Raw genomic sequence first — 8,047 nt, forward strand, 5'->3', positions numbered from 1 at the left:
CAATTAGTCTCCACGGAGGAGAAAAGCGCTGCGGAGACCTACCCCTGGCCCACCTTGCCACGCCAAGTCACCAGGCTCCCTCCAAACACAGACCTGGAGGAGAGGCGGCACCGCAGGGGTAGAGAGCTGGTGCTCTGGTCCCGGAGGGGAGCAGTGTAAGAGGATGCTGCAAAGGTGCAGGACCTAAACCAGCACCACGCTCACTCATGCAACACAGCTTCTTGATGACAGCCGGTGGTGTTGAGCCAAGCCCCCGAGAAGGTCTTGCTGGCATTACTCCTGCCCCTTTATAGGAAAAGTAGGTCGAATCTTTTCCTGTGACTCCCAGTTATTTCTGAAAAACACAGATTTGGTTATGGAGGGTTCAAGCACCACCTGCCAAGGAACAAAAGCCTACCAGGTAACTCCATAAGGTTTTACTGGCTGAAAAACGCAAGCTTTGCTCATGCAAGTGTTTGTACCCTGCCATGGTAAACCCTAGGGAAACCTGACATCAATACAAGGAAAGGTCTGTAAAATATTCTCCAACACACTGTGTTACATCACCTGAAACTACTTCCAGTCGTGGTTCTAGCATCACGTCACCTGTCTATGAAGGCAGCTTTGTCCAAACAAGCTCTCAAACTAAAAAGCCTCTTTGCTGTTCCTCCCCCCCCCAAAAAAAAACAACCCAAATCCAAAAACCCCCAAACCCAAAAAACCCCCCAAACCAAAACCCAAACAGGATCAGTTGCCTCAGTCAGGATTATTCTTAGAAAATCACGTTTGGGGCATTTGTGTCCTACCAAGTCTGGGGGAAATTGGAAACTAATGGATTGGGGAGTTTTGCTGCCAGCATTCCCTCCACGTCCCCCCAGACTCCCCTGAAGGGAAAGCTCTGCACAGGCAGCGGATCCTGTACCGACATGCGGTGCTGTAGCCAAGCCCCTGTGCTCGGCAGACATCGCTCCTCTCTTTATATGCACATGTATTTGGAGCCAAAAGAGCCACGGAACCTGCACACAGAGAATGCTGCTCTGGCCTTTGTATCTCCTGGGGTTGGCACACCCGCCTGGAGACCCTGCAGGAAACACTCTGAGCGTTTCTGGGCTTTTGCTCATTACAGCAAGTGTTAAAAATCATGAACCCCCCCAAAACCTTTACCCCCCAACCTGTCAGACATGAGAACTGTTTGCCTCAGCCCAGCATCAGCTTTCTGGCAGGAGCAGGAGGGATTAATGGCTGCTGGCAGGCTCTGCGGCTTGGCTGAAGGAAGAGCTCCAGGAAGACAGAGAGCTCCAGCCGGCTCGGGGACATAATTCACAGCAGATGCCTTTGCTCTGGGTTCTCTTTCTCTCCCCCGGTGTGATAACGATCCTGATTTATTAGCAAAGGTCCAGCAGCACCCTCTTCCCGAGTGCTGTGCTGTCTTTACAGCCTGTCTGGGTTCTTATTAATACTCTTTATCCCTCCCATTTCAGAAAGAGCAACGGTACGAGGCCGGGGAGAAGCTGTTGCCTGGAGATCAGGCCGTGACGTCGATACCCAGCCCGTGCTGTTTGCCAGGGGTTACGACCCACACCCGTGCCACTTCTGCAGGGATGGAGTGGCTATAAACAGGTTTATAGGGTGGCAAGTGTTGAAACCAGCAGGAAGGACACACAGCATCAGTGTTCCTTCGTGCAGAAGGGCAGCACATGGGATCGGTTCGGCTTCACAATCTGCACGCTTTCAGGTGGGGCAATTTTCAAACCCCAGGTTCGTCATAGAGGCAGGAAATACTTTCCAGAACCAGACTAGGGTTTAAATCCTGGCTTTCTTAGCACTGTTGTCTTTCTTCTTCCATCCCTTGAGGAATCCCAGCTGGTTGTGGTCTGCTGTCTGGTAGTGAAGTGGTGTATGAGATGCAGGACAAACCCCACGGGTGGGCTGGCTCGCTCAGCCTTCACCCCACTGCAGCTCACACCCCACCAGCACCCAGGCTCCAAATCACTCCGTGTGCGTCCGGCACTTCAAAGATACAGGACGAGCCCGTAACACAAACACCACTACCCTGTGTCCTGCTCGTTTATGTGATCTCTGCCTCCCCTCAAACACACGGTTAATGAGACTCCCAAGGAGAGCCTTGATCGCTCAGGACTCCCATCTCCCTGCCTGGCCCAGCTGAATCAAGCCCTGATGCAGCACAACTCCCTCTGAGCAGCCCAATTCCCTCTGTGCTGGTGCAAAGCCAATCTTGATCATGTGCTGGGCAGAGCCCTCCCATCTGTCACTGATCACCAAGCCAGTAAACACATCAAGGTTTCAGCGGCCCAGAGTCACCAAAGCATCACCCAACACACCTGATCCACCAGACATACCCAGACCTACATCCACATTCCCTGTGCTTCACACTGGGAGAAGCTCAGCCCAAGTTTGGTGGAGTCCTTCTTGAGGAAAACAGGGTGATGGCTGGCACTGGGTGAGGGACATAAAGCCTGAGAGCATCTGAGCTGAGAAGCAACTTGTCTCCACTTGCTGAAGCTCCTTCCCAGGTGTGAACCACTCGGAATTCGTTCACGTTGCTGGGTATGATTCTGGGATCAGGTAGATTTAAGCTCATTGCTTTCTCTGGCTGTTTTCCCACTCACCCAGGTTGGAATGAAATGTAAAAGTTTTTGTAGACAGCTTGTTATGAGAAAACAAGAAGTAAAGCACATTGAGCCATTTGAAAGCTGGAGAAAGCACAGGGACATTATTGCTAAATTATTAATTGTCATTACTAAATATACACAGTGTCCTAAGCGTAGGACAAGAAAGTCCTTGAGTGGGAGAGCAGGATGGAAGCTGTGTAGCAAAACCCATCATCAATGCAGTATGACACCCACCTGAGAGCTCCTCCTGCATCCTGCAGACATGCAGACCCTCTGCCTATGCAAGAATCGTGCTGTTTTCCCCACCTCCAGATTAGATTTCTGCAGGGTGTTCTTCACAGGGCCGCACCTGGAATCTGCTGGAGGTAGTAACAGGAGATCCTGCTCCCCATGTCACTGTGAGAAAACACCATGTAACTGCTCTGGGCCCTGCAGTCACACCAGCAGGCCCTGTGTGGAATTCAAGATGTTTGTTTTGCATCCCTAAAGTGCCGATTTCTTTAACAGGAGTGGGTGCCCTTTCCCTGTGCCAAAATGCTGCAGCTGAGACCAGAAAAATGAGTCTGGGGCACTGCTCTTGTGAGGAGGAACAAACCGATGGCAGAGAATTCTTCAGGCCGCAGCCCTCAAGTTCTGAGCGGAGTTGGTGAAAGCCAGAAGTTAAGAGTCTCTCCATGTGCTGCAATACTCATCAATATTTCATCAGCAGTAGGAGAGTGGGGTCTAAGGGGAAGAAAAAACCCATTTCAACATCAAGAGCTCCGTTCTGTATATCAATGTACAGTATCGGCCTTCCAACGCCTTCCTGGCTTCCACTGCTGCCACCTGCATCACAGCTACATCTGCACTGCTGCTACAGCTGGGCCAGATCCCTTCCTCCCAGTCTTAAACCACCTCACTCCCAGCCTGTTTTGAGTGTAAATGTGGTATGGAACAGTTCCCAGCCTCACCGGTCCCCAGGATGAACAGACCCAGAGGTGGCTGACACCTTGGGGATCTGCCTGGGTGCAGCACGAGCCGGTGAGTTGTAGTGTTCCCTAGCTCCATAGAATCATAGACTGGTCTGGGTTGGAAGGGACCCCAAGGATCACAGAGCTCCAACCCCCTGCCAGAGGCAGGGACACCAACCTCCAGGCCTGGAGCTACACAAGGTTGCCCAGGGCCCCATCCAACCTGGCCTTGAACACCCCCAGGGACGGGGCATCCACCCCCTCTCTGGGCAGCCTGTTCCAGCACCTCACCACTCTCTCTGTAAAAAAACTTGCCCCTAATATCTAATCTAAACCTTCCTTCTTTTAGTTTTAATCCATTCCCCCTTGTCCTGCCATTATCTACCCTTTTAAAAAGCTGATTCCCCTCCTGTTTCTCTGCTCCCTTCAGGGACTGGAAGGCTGCAATGAGGTCCCCTTGCAGCCTTCTCTTCTCCAGGCTGAACAAGCCCAGCTCCCCCAGCCTCTCTTCATAGGGGAGCTGCTCCAGCCCTCTGATCATCTCCATGGCTCCTCTGAACCCTCTCCAACAGTTCTATATCTTTCTTGTATTGCGAGCCAGCATCCAGTGAGACAGCTGCTGCCTACACCAACTGTGGTCAAAAGTCTGTTTGTGAACACGCTGAAGGAAATGGTTGTTCATTCACAATGTTGTTGTTATTAACAGGTAGGAGAAAATAATGAGTCGTCTGTCTGTGGGGAAGAAAAGCTGGTATGAAACTGTCCTGTTAAACTACCTGGGTCTCCTCTGCAGAGCTGGCAGCTCAGCAGCATCACGTCTCCCATCTGCCCATGCCTGACTTGTTAATTAAGACAGAGATGGGGATGACAATCTAATTACACTGAGATGTGAATCTGGGCTTGGAACAGCACACCCCATATGTGGCCTGGGAGATGCTGAGGGAAGAGCTTCCAGGATGGAAAGAGATGGTGACTTTCGTTTATTAAGGGATTTTCAGATGGGCCACCCTGAAGGCACAGCCCAACGCTGAGGGTTCTGTGTAAGCTGACCATGAGCAAAGTGCACATAAAGCAACGTCCCCTTGCTACTGAAAGGGGGGCAGACAGGGCACTGCCCAGTCTGCAGGCACAGAGGCCGCCCCATCACCCTCCCCTGCCCCCATCCTCCCTCCCACAGTCAGAACTGCAAGAACACTGAAGGTCTGCAGGGAACCTGCTCCAAAACCCCAGTCCCTCGGGGTGTGGTGTTAGCTTCTCTACCTCACAGCATCCCTGCCACTAGCAGAAAACAGGACAGTGAAGATGTCCTCTCTCCCAGCCCTCAGCTCAGCAGTCCTCATGCTGCCCAAGTGCCCCTCGCTGTGGGAAGTCGGCTGCTTCTCTCCTGTCCTGTCCTGCCCTGGTTCTCCACTCAGTTTGAGTGCTGCACCAGTTTCCTTCCGTGCTTGACTCAGGGTTAGTTACTGGGAGGGAGCTGCTTTAGACATGCTGGTGCTGCCAAGAGCTGGAAAGAGTAAGTATGCCCTGTACACACCGGGACTGAAGCAAGACAAAGGCTGAGGATACTGGAAGTCATGTTTTAAAATGAGAAGTAAAGCCAAAGCCTTTCCTGTCAGCTCTCAGAATGCTTCAGGAGAGCCAAACGTCTCCTTGGGCGATAGGAAACGAACGGGTATTTCTTAGAGCGTGAGGCAGCCCTTCAACTGGCTCTTGGTATTGTCAGCAGGGATGTCAAGGACCCAGGGAGTCGAACAGCTTAAGAGCCACTGATTCTTTGCACCATCAGGTTTCTCTCCGACTCGGGGCTGAGGTGCCCCGAGACGAGAGCGCAGAAGAACGTTTCATCTCCTGAAGCTTTGGTGAACCTGCCCCGTTGATTAAGGGAGCTGCAACATCCCACACTGCAAAGCTGGTTCAGCTTTCCAGCATTACACCTTCCCCCAGCGTTAGAAATAACCCTAAGCTGAGTGCTAGCCCAGCACCGTTTCAAGCCTGTCTGCCCCAGACCAACAATCCTCTGAGCATTTACTGTCACCCCAGGACAACCACGTGACACGTTCTCTACAGGAATGTATTTCACAGCCAGGTAACAAACTGATGGCTGTTTGTGCCCTCCACCAGCCAGGCAAGCTTCGGTGGCTCTGAGAAACCTCCTTCTGGATTCCAGTCACAGCCAGGCCAGGCTGGAGCCTGCGGATGGAGCTCACCGGAGCCTCGGTGCTCCATAGAAACCATCCTCCACGGTAGAGTAAGAGTGAATTAAGGGGAGGCGGTTTCCATCTCAGCTAAGAGAGCAAATGACCAAAACGCTTGTTCCTAGCTCATAAAAGCTGCAATTACAAGCTCATTATTTAAGCGGTGTCCTTCTGATGCTTAATCTTCCTGGGTTCATTCAGACACTCAGAAATCTCTCTGAAAGGATCCTCAAAAACTCAGCAGGTCCAAGTCCTCTGGAATGTTTTATTCTGCGTTCCTCAGAACAGATCTCAGTAAGTGACATTAAAACCTCTGTATTTTAATAACTAAACCCACAGGGGGAGAAGTAAAATCCCTTCCTGCTTAATACGAGTTTACCAACATCATCCCTAATGTTTACAAAACCCCCACAACAATAAAACCACATAAACTCTCTCCCCACTCTCGATTTTAAGAACAAGTCACATCTTGTAACTCCTCCACCCCCCCACCGATTTAGCATGGCAATGATGTGGAGATGAGGTTAGCAGAAGTGCTGCAATAACAGCATCATTTTGGGGGGGTTCTTTAGGAGCTCATGGCATTGAAACAACTTCCATGTCAGGGAAGATGGTTCCCAGCTTCCAAGCAGACAAAAAGCACAACATCTTTCAGCAGAACAAGCAACTCCTCCATGCCAGCGATGTATTAAGCTCCTTATTTATTGTTCTTACAGGAACTTTCTTTCAGTGTATTGTGTGGTCTGTAGTGTGTGTGACAGGCTTGTGGTCAATGGAATCTGCAGCACTTAACCCTCCTGCCAAGTTCTTTCTTCTCGCCATTATCCTGCCAAGCAATTTAGATCCTGGTCAATAAATTGCTACAGAATGAAATGAGGATTGCTGCAGAAATCAGGCAGCGAGTCCAGGTGATATTACATGGGCCCTGGTGCAGGACAGCCATACTCAGCTAAATAAAAGTGATACATCAGTTCTTTTCAGTCTCTTTGGGTCAAATACTGTTACCTGAGGGGAAAACTAGAATGAGTCTGCTGGTTACACCAAAATCCTGTCCTGTTTTACTCCAGTGAGGCAGAGAGCAGAATGTGGCTCTTGGCATTAATCAAAGAGTTCACATTTACATTCCTCTTATTGGTGATTCTGAGAGTCAGTGGGCCTTGTGCAGCCCTTGTTGGCTGGCTCCCAGAGTGTCTCAGGAACACAACAAAATACACTAGAAGCTGCATATCTTTTTTCTTCCTTATGGACAGGACAGCCCTGCCCTGATGGCTGGAGCTTCCTTTCAATGGCCCAGAGCCTGTGAGCTGGCAGGCAGTGACTGAAGGCGTGTTATCAAACCACCAGCAGTGACACAGCCAATCCATCCATCTCCTCTTGGCCCTTTCAGGGAAGATGCTGGGTTTGAAATAAAGGTGGTGGGTGAGGAAGGGGTGCAAAGAGCAGCATCTCCTTTCACGGTGGCCATAGTGCAGTCAGGCTGCTGCCCCTCCTAACAAACAGGGTGACCTCTGCATTTGTGCTGTAATACAAAGGATTCCCCTGCTCCCCAATACCACTCACTAATGGATTTACCAGTCTTTTAAACCTCTGTTACCAAAAGGGGTGAACTCATGGTTTACAATTACTCATGGGACTCAGAGGAGTTACTACAGTGTTATTGTTCCCACAGCACTGTAACAAGGGGAGCAGAGGTAAGATTTAACCCAGTGAGAACAGACTCCTCCTATCTCAGCAGTTTACTCCCCTCCAAGTGACACCTCACACCAGCATCTCCCATCTTGCCCTTCTCATGCAGCCCCGAAACGGGGACTCATGTGTTCCACACGTATAAACCCTGTGAAGTTTATACAGCCAGTTCCCTTCATTTGCCAGGAAAGCAAAACCTCCAGTTGCTTCATGGGGCGATGAAAATCATCCCCAAAAGAGGAACTGAGGCATGGGATGTAAATGCAGATGGAATTGTCCAGGGAACTGCTCAAAGCCAGGTACTCATGCTGAGCTTGCTGGAATACACACAGTGCACACGTGGTTTCATGAAACTACTATGCCCTGTACATCCCACACCTTACAGCTGCCATCTCACACCTTACAGCTGCCATCTCACACCTTACAGCTGCCATCTCACACAGCTGTATTAAGCAGCTTAGGAAAAAAGTACGTTTGGAGCGTATTTATTTTATCTATTCTTGCTTAGTTTTAGTTTATTTCAGTAAAGAAATTCTTCCTGATATTCAACCTAAATCTCCCCTGGGGCAATTTTAAGCCATTCTCTCTCATCCTATCGCTTGTC

This window comes from Gallinula chloropus (genome assembly GCF_964237585.1).
Source record: "Gallinula chloropus genome assembly, chromosome: 11".
Lineage (NCBI taxonomy): Eukaryota > Metazoa > Chordata > Aves > Gruiformes > Rallidae > Gallinula > Gallinula chloropus.